Source organism: Ahaetulla prasina, chromosome 2 (genome assembly GCF_028640845.1).
Source record: "Ahaetulla prasina isolate Xishuangbanna chromosome 2, ASM2864084v1, whole genome shotgun sequence".
NCBI lineage: Eukaryota > Metazoa > Chordata > Lepidosauria > Squamata > Colubridae > Ahaetulla > Ahaetulla prasina.
The window spans coordinates 150,364,581-150,378,702 of record NC_080540.1 but is presented as its reverse complement, the minus strand read 5'-3'; the positions used below and the strand labels follow the sequence as shown (position 1 = coordinate 150,378,702).

The window sequence follows — 14,122 nt, the reverse complement described above, 5'->3', positions numbered from 1 at the left end:
CACTGGGGTTCACATAATAATGTGTCTCTCAGTGGCTGTGTTGGTAAAGTTAGGAAATGAGTTGATTTATTGATACTATAATTTTAAAAAAAAAAGGCTCAGATGCTTTGCTGATATAAATCATTGCTACTCTGGAAACAGCCATGTGACCAGACTGTGTGCAGCCCACTGGTCTTTGAACTGGTAGGAAAATATGTCAGTCTAAAATCTTTGCTTTGATTACCTAACCCTGTTCTGTCGGGTGGTGCTGTCATAACAATTTTAATGCGGACAAGGTCAAGGAAGTCTCTGATGGCCTCCCTAGGTTTTGTTTCCCCTCACACTAAGTGTTGAGTACTAGTGGGAAGAACAGCCACCAACCAGTCTCTTTCATCTGGCAGCATGGGGTCATAGATGCCTACCTTGTGGAGTCGGAAAATGGCAAAGAAATAGAAAAATGACGTCCTGACTAAAAGCAGTGAAAATGTCTCAGCCCTTCAAGGTAGATCAAAGTTATGCATGCTAACACTACTTTTATTATATTTATTTATTTATAAATAACAAAAGACAATGAACATATCTAATACTCCTTCCTCCTCCTATTTTCCTGACAGTAATCCTGTGAGGTGAGATGGGCTGAGAAAGAGTGACTGGCCCAAAGTCACCCAGCTGGCTTTCATGCCTAAGGCAGGACTAGAACTCACAGTCTCCCACTTTCTTGACTGGAGCCTTCACTGCTAGACCAAACAGGGTCTCATGGGGGGGGGGGGGAATGAATAAATTTAAAGTTATGGTAACAAAATCTTCCAAGTCTGAATATATTCCATCCTCCGTATATCTTGGTGAAAATCATGGAGGTTCAAGTGTGAGACGCTTTCTCAAATTACATTTCAGTCCAGGATTTAGACTTCATTTGTTTGACAAATTGTCTTGGTTTTGACTCTTCCTTCGGTTCCTCAAGGTTATTCCTTCTTCCCATTACAAAACTAAAATGACCTAAAACCCCTTCTAGCAAAACCAGTGTAATATTTGTGATCAAACCGGCATAAAACACTGCTGACAAAACCAGATTATTTCCTATTTAAAATCCACCATCTGCACGACATAGGACTTGTTAGGTATAGATCTACCATTTGTTTAAAGCAGCCCTAAACCCTGGTTTACGAAGCAGGCTTAGTGTGCTTACAAAGAGTGACAAATACGAAGCTGACTCTGTAGTTTGAACAAAAGGATTTAAATAGCCTGTTTGCCTTTAAATATTATTCGGTTATTTCTTCCATTAATAATTTAGCAAATGAGCTTTGCACATATCTCACCTATCCAACCAAGTATGGGAACATTTTTTTTAATAAACTGAAAGTGGGTGCAGAAATTAAAATGTTAAACTTTTAAAATAAATCATATTTGGGGGTTTTCTAACAATATTTTGTTTTGCTGAGAAAAGAATCAAAACAGTCCAGTGTGAATAAAACAGCTTTCAAATCGCAATTTTTATTTCCACCAAGTCTCTGATAAAACCCCCTGGTGTATTTGTTGATAATAATAATAATTTTAAAAAACTGTCCTGAAGTTATTTTTAAGAAATGCTGGGATGCACTGAGAATCTTGGCAGAGGACTTTTTCTATGGTTGTGAGGTTAAGCTGAACTTATCATTACTCAGAAGGAACAAGTTGCTTCAGGCAGTAGAATCAGAGAAATAGTGGTCTATCCTGGGCTCTTGATATAGCTGAAGCAGTGGCATTATCAAGCAGTAGCCCAAGGCACCTGCTCTTCCTTCTTTATCAGTAAATAAAAGAAAAAATTAGGGTGAGCAGATTGGTGGCCTTCTCCCCTTAGCCAAGTAGCCAGCTGCACCAAGATACTCGTATAATGCCATTTGATATAGCTTCTTTTCAATGATAGATTATAAAAATGAATCTTCAGTGGGAAGCCTCCAAATTCCAAGCTTCCTCCCCATTGCTGCTTCCTTCGGGAGTGTAGACCTAGTCCTGGAAATAAGGAAAAGATGAAGGGGCACTTTCCAGCTCCATCAAGATGGAAAACACTTAGACTTAAGGATTGACATTGATCAGCTGCCAGGTCCATCTTCTTCTCAGGAGAGGGGAGGTTGCTTAGGTGTCCAGGCCTTTGATGCATTTCCTGGCCCTTCCTTGTGCCTAGGAGTGATTTTGATGATGGATGAGATGTTGTGGAAGAAGGTTGATGTGACCTTGGGAAGGGAAAGGAATAGTTGAAGAGGTGTTTCAGGAAAGTTGACTCAGTCCAAATCATAGGAAAGCAGAAGAATGAAAATCAAAACAATCTGGCCTTCAGCTCTGACGGACAGAATCATCAGTGCTTGGAACACTTTACCTGACTCTGTGGTCTCTTCCCATAATCCTAAAAGTTTTATCCAAAAACTTTCTACTATTGACCTCACCCCATTCCTAAGAGGACCATAAGGGGCGTGCATAAGCGCACAAACGTGCCTACCGTTCCTGTCCTATTGTTTTTCTTTTCTTCTTTCTATATATATGCTTATACCTCCTTATATTTACTTTGTTATTCTGTTCTACAACAATAAAAAGAACAGCCCAAAATTCCTACTATTCCTGATTCTTGATCTTGCCTGCTTCACAGGAGAATAGGCTGGGCTGGGCTGGGTTAGAATGGAGTGGAGTGGTGGAGTAGAATAGAATAGAATAGAATAGAATAGAATAGAATAGAATAGAATAGAATAGAATAGAATAGAATAGAATAGAATAGTTGGAAGGGACCTTGGAGGTTTTCTAGTCCAACCCCCTGCTCAGGCAGGAAACCCTATATCATTTCAGACAAATGGTTGTCCAAGTCCACGGAAGTTAATACACTGGTTTTGCTTGAGAAAGAACAAAATGTGCCTCCCTCAAGGCAAGATCCATAGTACCTTTTTAAATTGATAAAATACCACAATAACAGCTAAAACAACTAACCATTTGCTTCCCTCTTCTGAACTGCCAGAAGAGCGGCACAAGATGGCTACTTGTCTCTGTTAAGTGACAGAACAGGCCTTCAGTAAAAAAATATTTATGCTTCAGTTTTCACAAAGCTACACAACTAAATGGGAAAAGAAAGAGAATAAAATTCAGGATGGCTGGACCAAAATTTCATCTGAGTGTAATGGGTTTTTTTTTCAACCTTTCATAAAATGTTTCCTGTGGTAAAAGTATGAAATTGATTCATTAGACCTTTTAGAAATTGCCTCTCAGTTTGGAAGGAGAATTTTTGTCTGCTCCTTCTCCTACTTGTAAATTTTAATGGGTGATAGATCTATGTACATATGTATTGTACATCTCCCTGAGGATCCATGCTTGAAATTCCAAGATTGACTTACTAAATTTCTACAACATAAAGAGTTTCTCTAAGTATACACTCACAAGACTTCTGCAATAAAGTCCTGTGTAGCAGGGAAAGTCAGATGCCTTCAGGAGAATTCATCCACAGTTAGCAGCCTTACCGAGAAATTTAAGATTCCTCCAAAAGCATTTGAAAACCCATGTGGTATGTCATTGAAGACCCCAGAACCCAATGATCCTATTGGATTCTTTAAAAACTTTATTTTTTTTAAGGGTATGGATTTTGTTCACAGAACTAGTACATTTTAGTATAGTTTTTATAATCTGTATTGTTCTAATATTTTAATCATTTATACTTATATCTTGAAAGCTGCCCATATTGTTAAAAATAAAATTATAGGGGAGATAGTTTAAAAAACAAAAAAAGAATCCCTGTGGATTTTACTCCACTAGTCAACTATAGGAGGTGATGCTTATCTCCGTTTCAAAGCCATTGTGTCATGTCCCACTCCTCCGCTGACGGCCGGGTCAGGGAAATCCGAATCAGGCATGCCTCTGCAGCTCTGCCAAAGTCCTAGCAAAGTTCTCAAGGCAGGCAGGAGACCAGAAAGTGATTTCAGCAAGATAAGGTAGATTTTGCCTGACTCAGAGAATGCCAGAAAGCAGATCCTTTATATAGGCCATGGGGTGTGGCTCCATGACTCAGCACTTATCCCGGCCTGCCCCTCCCTTCCTTCTGTTGACGCCGCTTATCAATTCTCCTGAAGCGAGGGTCACTCCAGTCTGCAGCTGTTGGTAATTGACCTTCCTCAGGCTCACATGCTGTGGGGGAGGGGGAGGGGTCTAGTTGCTCCGTTTGCCTGGGCATGGAGCCAGGGCTGGGGCTGGGAGGCATGCTAGGACATTCCTCAGCGTTCAGAAGCAGATAAGAAGGCCCCGGCTGCGGGGAAAACGGACGAGGCACAACACATTGACCCAATGCTTTCTGAAGATATTTCCACAGTCATGTGCCCAGCATGATATCATGAAGGGCTGTTACCTTCCCACCAAAATGGTACCTATTTATCTACTCAAAACTGCATGCTTTCAAGCTGCTAGGTTGGTAGCAGCTAGGGCTAGGACGGGAACTCAGTCTCGAACTTGGGTTCCAGCTTTCCAGCTGACAATTAAGTGTCTTAATTGCAGACCCACCACCCCACGGTTAAAGGTGTGATGGACAGCATAAAATTTAAATGAATGAATTAATGAATGCATACATACATACATACATATATACCAACCTGAACAGAACAAACTGTTAGAAAAAAATCTACAACTGTTCAGGCATTCCTTCATCAGAGAAAGCTGATTATGTAATATCAGTTTCTAACGTTGGCTTCCATAAAGGATGCTACAGTCATGGTTCACCAGCATTTCCAGGGCTGTGGGTTTCTTAATCCCTATTCTAGATTAAATCACTGATTACGTCTGGTGGCCTGCATCTGACTGAACTTTCATCCTTTCTTTTTCATTGAAATCACTCTCTGACCATGAGACAATTCTGAACAATCCTTAGCTCTTTTACAGAAGGTTAATTTCCCACCAGACAGTATCATGTCACAGACAGTTCACACAGGACAAATGCACTGAACTGTAAAAATAAATTAACTTTAGAAAGAAAGCCTATTTTGCAATTAATTTAGGGGTCTGTAGTGCCTAATTATACAGTGCAGCATATAAGGCATCTGGGTGAAATCCAATATTAGTTTTGAAAAAGGGTGGTCTTTATTCTCCCCCCCTCCCCCAAGTGTGGCCTTTGAGTTTGGTCTAATGTATGTGCAATGCACAAACATTTTTGACAGACTATTCACACCTATGATCTTGTAAATATTTGCAATTTTCTAGATCATAAATACTGCTGCATAAGCAGTTCTTTCAAGACACCATTTCTACTCCATTAAAGGTTAACTTACGGGTTAGTAACCTATAGAAAGAAGATATGTGTACTTTTATGTTAATGTGCTGTAAAGGGAGACGAGTGTCTCCAAAGGTAATTTGTAATTCTCTAGCGGCCCTTCCTTGTGGCACCACTCAAAGCCCAACGTGAATTCTTTTCATCGGTTCATGTTTATGGCAAGCTTAATCTTCTGTTTTAAAGCAGGAGGGGGCAGGAGGAGGGTGGCGGAAAGATCTTAGCTGTTCCGGCTGTATTTGAAAGCATTCATGTGTTTGTTTAAACAGTCTCGCATAACACACAAACTCATTCGTCACAGTGCTCGGATACCTGCTTCTGAGCTTTGACGTGGCTCACAAGGAGGCTCGGATGGATGCAGCTGAAGTTGTGGAGGAGGGTGATCGAATCACAAAGGTGCCATGGCTGCACTCTCCCTTGGTACAAGATGTATCCGATTCTAACCCTGGCCATGCATTTTAAGGTGACCTATGATCTTTCATATGGAATCCAGAAATTTTTTTTTTCTCCTTCTCATAATAGTCTTCTCTCCTCTCCCCCACCCCCCACCCCCAGCCACCGCCTTTTCTACTCAGTCATTTGCCTGTCTCCTCTCCTTATACGACTCTAGCCAATGCTTCTTAGTTTTCTAATAAGGAAATATCAGGTTAACCCTTTCCTACCATTGGTAGAATGTAAATAATATTTCATTTCATGTCAGTGATGTCAGTGGAAAATAATTATCTAAACCAACCAACCAACTAACCTATAAATGAGAGATAAATAGGGAGGGAGGGAGAGGGATGGGTAGGTAGGTAGGTAGGTAGGTAGGTAGGTAGGTAGATAGATAGATAGATAGATAGATAGATAGATAGATAGATAGATAGATAGATAGATAGATAGATAGACCAGGGGTGCTATTTAGCAGGTTCTGACAGGTTCTGGAGAACCGGTAGCGGAAATTTTGAGTAGTTCAGAGAACCAGCAAATGCCACCTCTGGCTAGACCCAGAGTGGGGTGGGAATGGGACCGCCTACTGTTACCTCACGCCTCCCACTGACCCGTACGCTCACACAGAGAGGGACTTCTCAGGGTGCCGTCCGCCAAGCAATGTCGGCTGGCGGCCCCCAGGGGAAGATCCTTCTCTGTGGGGGCTCCTACCCTCTGGAACGAACTTCCCCCTAGTTTGCGCCAATTGCCTGACCTTCGGACCTTTCGTCGCAAGCTGAAGACGTATCTATTTATTCGCGCGGGGCTGGCTTAAATTTTAAATTTTAAATTTTAAATTTTAAATTTTAATTGGGGTTGAATTTAATTTATATGAATTTTAAGGGTTTTTAGGTTTAAATGTTTTAAATCTCTGCCGATTATATAATAAGTTTTTTAATTTTTGTTTTAGTTGTACATTGTTATTGTTTTTTATATTGGCTGTAAACCGCCCTGAGTCCTTCGGGAGAAGGGCGGTATAAAAAACTAATAAATAATAATAATAATGATGATGATGATGATGATAATAATAATAATAATAATAATAATAATAATAATAATAATAATAATAATAATAATAATGGGGATTTTGCAATATCCTTCCCTCAGGAGTGGGGAGGGAATGGGGATTTTGCAGTATCCTTTCCCTGCCATGCCCACCAAGCCACACCACGACCACCAAGCTACGTCCACAGAACCGGTAGTAAAAAAATTTGGATTTCACCACTGATTATTTATTTATTTATTTATTTATTAATCGTATTTATATACCGCCCTATCTCCCGAAGGACTCAGGGCGGTTCACAGGCAAATAGAAACACATAAATACAGAGTAAAATAACAATTAAAAAACTTATTCTAAAAGGCCGAATGTTTAAAAACAATATAAAAAATAAAACCCATTTAAAACCAATAAATTTAAAATCTAATCCAGTCCTGCGCAAATGAATAAGTGTGTTTTAAGCTCGCGACGGAAGGTTCGGAGGTCCGGAAGTTGACGAAGTCCTGGGGGTAGTTCATTCCAGAGGGTGGGAGCCCCCACAGAGAAGGCCCTTCCCCTGGGCGTCGCCAGACGACACTGCCTCGCTGACGGCACCCTGAGGAGTCCCTCTCTGTGAGAGCGCACGGGTCGGTGAGAGGTATTCGGTAGCAGTAGGCGGTCCTGTAAATAACCCGGCCCTATGCCATGGAGCGCTTTAAAGGTGGTTACCAAGACCTTGAAGCGCACCCGGAAGGCCACAGGTAGCCAGTGTAGTCTGCGCAGGATAGGTGTCATACGGGAGCCACGAGGGGCTCCCTCTATCACCCGCGCAGCCGCATTCTGGACTAACTGCAGCCTCCGGATGTCCTTCAAGAGGAGCCCCATGTAGATTACAACAGACAGGGTTTCCATTGCCAGGTTGTGCCCGCATTTCAATGTTGTTGAACACCCTGATGCCCTGATCAGACATATATTTTCTTTAGGGGTAAAGGAAGCAGAGGTGAGTCAGAGGAAAATGGCAGAATTATTCCTCACCCCAAATATGGAGACTATGTGAGCAAAACCAAAACTCCCAAATTAAAACGGTACAGTATGGTATACTAGGAGAAGAACAAAGAATAATAGACCTTTTGGCATAAATGAAAAATGATCCTTAGAGACTGGACCTGTGAAGAGTCAACCATATGGAAAGATTATTTTGGAAATATCACAATGAAAATAACCCTGTTTTCCATATGGATTGCACAAAGCCATTTGAAAGGAGCAACACCTATTAAAATTCTGAACTCCTTTGTTGATATTGCTTCCCATCCTAGAATTTAATTGAACTGAATGTTGTGTCATTGGCACAGATTAAAAAAAAGCACCAAAACAGTTGCTAATATTCCCATTTCTACTTTCTAATTTTATTTTTGATTTTGCATTAAAAAGAATCTCTCTCTTACTTTTTCCGCCTAGTTCTTTTTGCTAGTAAGAAGCGTTAGCTTTAAAACTACTATCCAGTGTCGTATTTTGAAAAGGATAATTTCTTAGTCCTATCCAATTGTCAAATAACTGGTCTATTATCACTTCACATTCGAAAAGTGTTTCTCAACCTTGGCAACTTTAAGATGGGTAGATTACAACTCTCAGAATTCCCTAGCCAGCAAAGAAGTCCACCCATCTTAAAATTGCCAAGTTTCAGAAACACGGGCTTAGAACAGTTAACCCAACACTTCATTTTTAATGAAGTTTTTTTTTAAAAAAATTCAGGAATCCTGGGAACTCTCTTCCCTTTTCAATGGATACAATGGATTATCCACAGCAACTTCAAACTCATAAATAATCCTGTCCTCATATCCATTTTCTGTATCATAATTACAAATGGACTTCTGTTTTCACATTGCAAATACTACCATGCTCAAGTCGATTGCAGATAAATGTAGTGAATGTGAGGTTGTGGTAGCATCAGCTCTTTGAACAGTTCCAAAGGGAGGACATCTGGAAGCGGGTACAAAATTGGTTAAGGCCCAGAAGTAGAAGATGCATTTGGGCAATGCCTCTATTTTATTTATTTTTATCCTGCCTTTATTATGGTACTTTTTAAGTACAGGTAGTCTTTGACGTACGATCACAATTGAGCCCAAAATTTATATTGCCAAGTAAGACATTTGTTAAGTGAATTTTGACCCATTTTTTGACTTTTCTTGCCACAGTTGTTAAGTGAATCACTGCAGTTGTGAATTTAGTAACACTTTGTTAAGTGAATATGACCTCCTCATTAACTTTGCTTGTCAGACGGTCACAAAAGGTGATCACATGACCCTGGAACTGTGCAAACATCACAAATATGAGTCAATTGCCAAGCATCTTGATTTCTAATCATGTGTCCATGGGGATGCTGCAATGGTCGTAAGTGTGAAAAATAGTCGTAAGTCGCTTTTCTCAGTGCCGTTGTAACTTTGGTCCATAAATGAAATGTTGTAAGTCAAGGACTACCTGTAATTCAAGGCAGCAAATATACTTAATACTCCTTCCTCCTCCTATTTTCCCCACAACAAAGTCACCCAGCTGGCTTTCATGCCTAAGGTGGCACTAGAATTCACTTGTCTCCCATTTTCTAGCCTGGCGCCTTAACCACTAGATCAAACTGGCTTACAGGCCGCAAGACCAAAAAAAAAGGGAGCTGTTCCTTTGCCAAGGTGAGGAAAATAAGTTTTTCTACCTTCCTTCTCCAAAGATTGCTGCATTACAAAGTTTCCCTCAGCCCTGCTTTGTATTTGCTTCAATCCATTTTGACATTAAATTTATTCATGGATAGATTTGGAAAGGTTTTATGGAAGTGGCCAAACTGGTTGACCAGAAAAGGCCTATTCTTCCTTCCGATGCACACTTCCAGCTAATGATGCGGAGTTCATGGCTTCTCATACATATTTGTGTTCATTAGGCAGACTATTTCTACTTGAATAGGTCTTTGCCTTGTTAGTAATGCTTGCCTCAAGACATTCCTGTTTACCTCCCGAGCTGTTCTCTTCATTTCTTTTCTCTATTTATTTAAAACATTGATAGAGCCATCCATCTTATAACTGCTGCTGAGCGGCTCCCAAACAAAATGAAGGTCTCTTCATCTTCAGTCCCTCATTCCTTCTTGACCAAAAATAGAAATTTGGAGAAGCGACTGCAGGAAGAGAAGTGACAGTGACAAGCGTGCCAGTGAAGTTGTGGCAGGCGTAGGAGCAGGTAATGGAGAAAAACAGAGGCCTGAAATCTTTATAATCGTGTAATGTTCTGCTTTATGTTATGCTACGTTAAGCTCTGAGCATTTCTGAGTGGTAAAATATAGCTAGCTGAACATTGAAAATAGAAATAAAATTCAGAAGGGTGTTTTGCAACAAAGCCCCAAGGCAACTTCTCTTTTGAATAGATGCTAAAGGTGAAATTGATTTAGATATATATGTACCTGCACACTTAGCCCAGGCAGAAAGGCTTCTTATTTGCACCGCTGGAAAATGCAACCATTGATTCTCTTATCTAAATGCCCACTTTCTCAAAAGCTGCCTGTAATTTTTCTCACAAATTACTTCATATTAAAAAATGTGGCAGGCTTCATTATTCACAGTTATTAGCCTCATGAATCCTCCCCCCTCAAAACATTTTTCTTTCTGAAATACACTTAACACCCATTAAATTAAATGCAATCGAATGGGTATGTTAGAATAATGAATTTCACCATTTAAGAGGCTAATAAATCCAACTACGATTCTGGGAAGGCTCTTGCTATGTAAACCAGGACCTTTGGGTTTGTATCTTCAACCTTTGAAGTCACATGGAGTCATAGAATTACATTCTTTAGAGAACAAGGATTTTCCCAGGATCAGATGAGGTTGATAGGACACAGATTGATATCTTGATATCGATATTGATAATCCTCCCAACATGGTGGTGCCATAGCTTGGTGGCAGGTAGCCAAAATTTGACAGAATATTTGGTGTAGATCCATGTATGCGCAAATGTGGATATGTGTGTCTTAACCCTCAAACAGGGCTTTGGGTCTCCAGGATTGTGAATGAATTTCTCTCAGTTCTGAACAATAAAACAATAATTTTGATCCTGCTCCCCCAGGGAGATCATCTCTCCTGCTATGCTGTGAGGAAATAGGCCTGCTGCCTGCCCCTATTAGACATGTATGTGTGTACTGTATGCACTTAGAATTTCCCTAAGGAGATCTATCCATCCTCCAAGGTCACATAGGGTAGGCAAGCTCCTGTGTCCTTCCTCCAAATATTGTCATCTGATGGGAGCAAAAAGTGTGCTTTTTCCAGGGCAATCTCTACCCTATGGAACAGAGGTCGTATTCAACAGGTTCTGACCAGTTCTGGAGAACTGGAAGCGGAAATTTTGAGTAGTTCGGGAAACCGGTAAATACCACCTCTGACTGGCCCCGTCCCCATCTATTCTCTGCCTCCCGAGTCCCAGCTGTTCAGGAGGAAATGGGGATTTTGCAGTAACCTTCCCCTGGAGTGGGGTGGGAATGGAGATTTTAAAGTATCCTTCCCCTGCCATGCCCACCAAGCCATGCCACGCTCGCCAAGCCACGTCCACAGAACCTGTAGTAAAAAAAAATTGAATCCCACCATTTCTATGGAGCCCTCTACTCCTTGAAGTTTGTCAAGCCTGCACCCTTTTAGCGTACCATAAGGTCTTGAACATCTTGGGTTTCCCCCAAGCACTGAGGGATTAGATAATAGCAATAGCACTTATACTCCTTCATAGTGCTTTACGGACCTCTCTAAGCGGTTTACAGAGTCAGTCTATTGCCCCCAACTATCTGGGTCCTCATTTTACCCACCTCGGAAGGATGGAAGGCTGAGTCAACTTTGAGCCAGTAAGACTTGAACTGCTGGCAGTTGGCAGAGTCATCCTGCAATACTGCATTCTAACTAATGCACCTCCACAACACTTATGGTACATTAGCATAGATTGGCCCCAGGTTTTTCATTGTTTCTAATGTTTTATGTTTCAGCTGGTTGTGTTTTGTAGTTTTAAAAATGATTTTATAGGTTTTTAAATCTTTCTTTGGGGCAACCCAGAGTTGGCTGAAAGAAGGGCAGTTATATTAATGTTTCAAATGAATAAATTTGTAAATCTATATGTGTTGATTTAAAAAAAAAAAAGACAACAAATAAGCCCCTTCTGTGGTTGGAAATGATAAATGCTGAAATGGAATCGTCAAGTGATTCCCCCCCCCCCCACTAAAGTTTTGAATTATTTCTCAATCATTGCATACTGAAGATATGACTGCATCTACCCTGAAGGTACGAACATAGCCAAGACAAGTCAGACTGGCTTTCTCGATCCCTTTCCCAGGAAATGGGCTTGGCTTCACTGCGCAGTGAGTTAAAACAGATTTGTAGACTAAGCTGCGCAAGTATATTGGAACAACTAGACAATGACAAATGCAGTGCTTGGAGGGCCGTTCTTAAGTGGCCAAGATGGGAGATGCTTGTTTGTGAAAATGGATGGGTGAAGGACAAGGGTATTCTGCTCCTTTGGTTCGGTCTTATAGAAACATTCTGCTGCCAGTTTTAGCTGGAGTGTCTCGCTAATCGTTTTTTCAGCACCATGGATTTTATCTCAATGGGCAAGGTAGAGTAATTACAATGCAGGTTGTTTATTTACCTAGAGCATACGCAAGATGAGGGCTATCTTAACTCTAGTTGACAGTTGTTGTAAGGTTTGCCAGGAAATTTCAGATTCTATTAATGCTTTTTTTTTAATTTATGCCCTTTGGCAGTGATGTTACTTTGTTTTATCTTGTATTACATCTCATAGATAAATACCCTGTTGAGTATTTGCATCTCAACACTGGATTTCTGTTGTTTTCAGTAGCTCATTTGGTATGAATAAAACATTTTATTCATTAAAATATATCATTTGGATTTCCACATTTGCTTTTTTATCTACTCAGACCTACTGAAATTTAGAAAGCATCTGTTGGTGCCGATGTGTAACATAGCTTTATGATGTAATAAATAAATGCTATAGATTTCTGCTTATTTTTTTTAGAATAGAATAGAATAGAAATTTTTATTGGCCAAGTGTGATTGGACACCCAAGGAATTTGTCTTTGTGCATATGCTCTCATTTTAATTTTAAATTAAACCCTGACAATAACTTTGGGATTCTAAGAGAATCAGAATCCTAAGGAACATGTAACTAAAGCTTTCCATCCAAAATATATAGCCTATTTCTAATTTATGAAACTGTTTCTAAAGATCAAAAATATCCCCTCCCCCAAAGCCTGAATTCTCAAACTAGACGTTGTTGTTAGTTGCGAAGTCGTGTCCGACCCATCACGACCCCATGGACAACATTCCTCCAGGCCTTCCTGTCCTCTACCATCCTCTGGAGTCCATTTAAACTCATGCCAACTGTCGTGTCCCACTCCTCCGCTGACAGCCGGGTCAGGGAAATCCGAATCAGGCTTGCCTCTGCAGCTCTGCCCAAAGTCCTAGCAAAGTCCTCAGAGCAGGCAGGAGACCAGTAAGTGACTTCAGCAAGATAAGTTCGACTTTGCCTGACTCAGAGACTGCCAGAAAGCAGATCCTTTATATAGGCCATGGGGTGTGGCTCCATGACTCAGCACTCATTGAGGCCTGCCCCTCCCTTCCTTCTGTTGCCTCCGCCTATCCAATCTTCTGATGCGAGGGTCACTCCAATCAGCTGTTGGAAGTAAACTTTCCTCAGGCTCACATGCTGTGGAGGAGGGGGAGGGGTCTAGCTGCTCCGTTTGCCTGGGCATGGAGCCAGGGCTGGGGCCGGGGGATGCTCCCTCCTCTGCAGCCTGCTTGGGCATGGAGCCAGGGCTGGGACCGGGAGGTGCCCCCTCCTCTGCAGCTTATCTGGGCATGGAGCCAGGACTGGGGCCGGGAGGCATACATTCCTCCGTGTTCGGGAGCAGATAAGCAGACTCCGGCTGCGGTGAGAGCAGACAAGACACAACACCTACTGCTTCAGTGATTCCATCCAGCCACCTCGTTCTCTGTCATCCCCTTCTTTTGCCCTCAATCTTTCCCAGCATTAGGCTCTTCTCCAGTGAGTCCTTCCTTCTCATTAGGTGGCCAAAGTATTTCAGTTTCATCTTCAGGATCTGGCCTTCTAAAGAGCAGTCAGGGTTGATCTCCTCTAGGACTGACTTGTTTGTTCGCCTTGCAGTCCAAGGGACTCGCAGGAGTCTTCTCCAGCACCAGAGTTCAAAGGCCTCAATTCTTTGGCACTCAGCCTTTCTTATGGTCCAACCTTCACAGCCATACATTGCAACTGGGAAAACCATAGCCTTGACTATACACACTTTTGTTGGCAGGGTGATGTCTCTGCTTTTTAGTACGCTGTCTAGATTTGCCATAGCTTTCCTCCCCAGGAGCAAGCGTCTTTTAATTTCTTGGCTGCAG

General features: G+C 41.4%; 1 protein-coding gene across 1 annotated transcript in view; it reads left to right on the top strand.

Moving 5' to 3' along the window:
• Positions 1-12,120: 12,120 nt before the first annotated feature.
• ANKFN1 (ankyrin repeat and fibronectin type III domain containing 1) overlaps positions 12,121-14,122 on the top strand; it is a 214,456-nt gene continuing 212,454 nt past the window's right edge. Inside the window, exon 1 of the mRNA XM_058172899.1 lies at positions 12,121-12,317. The gene's annotated coding sequence lies outside the window, so the exon portion shown is untranslated. The remainder of the gene's footprint in view (positions 12,318-14,122) is intronic.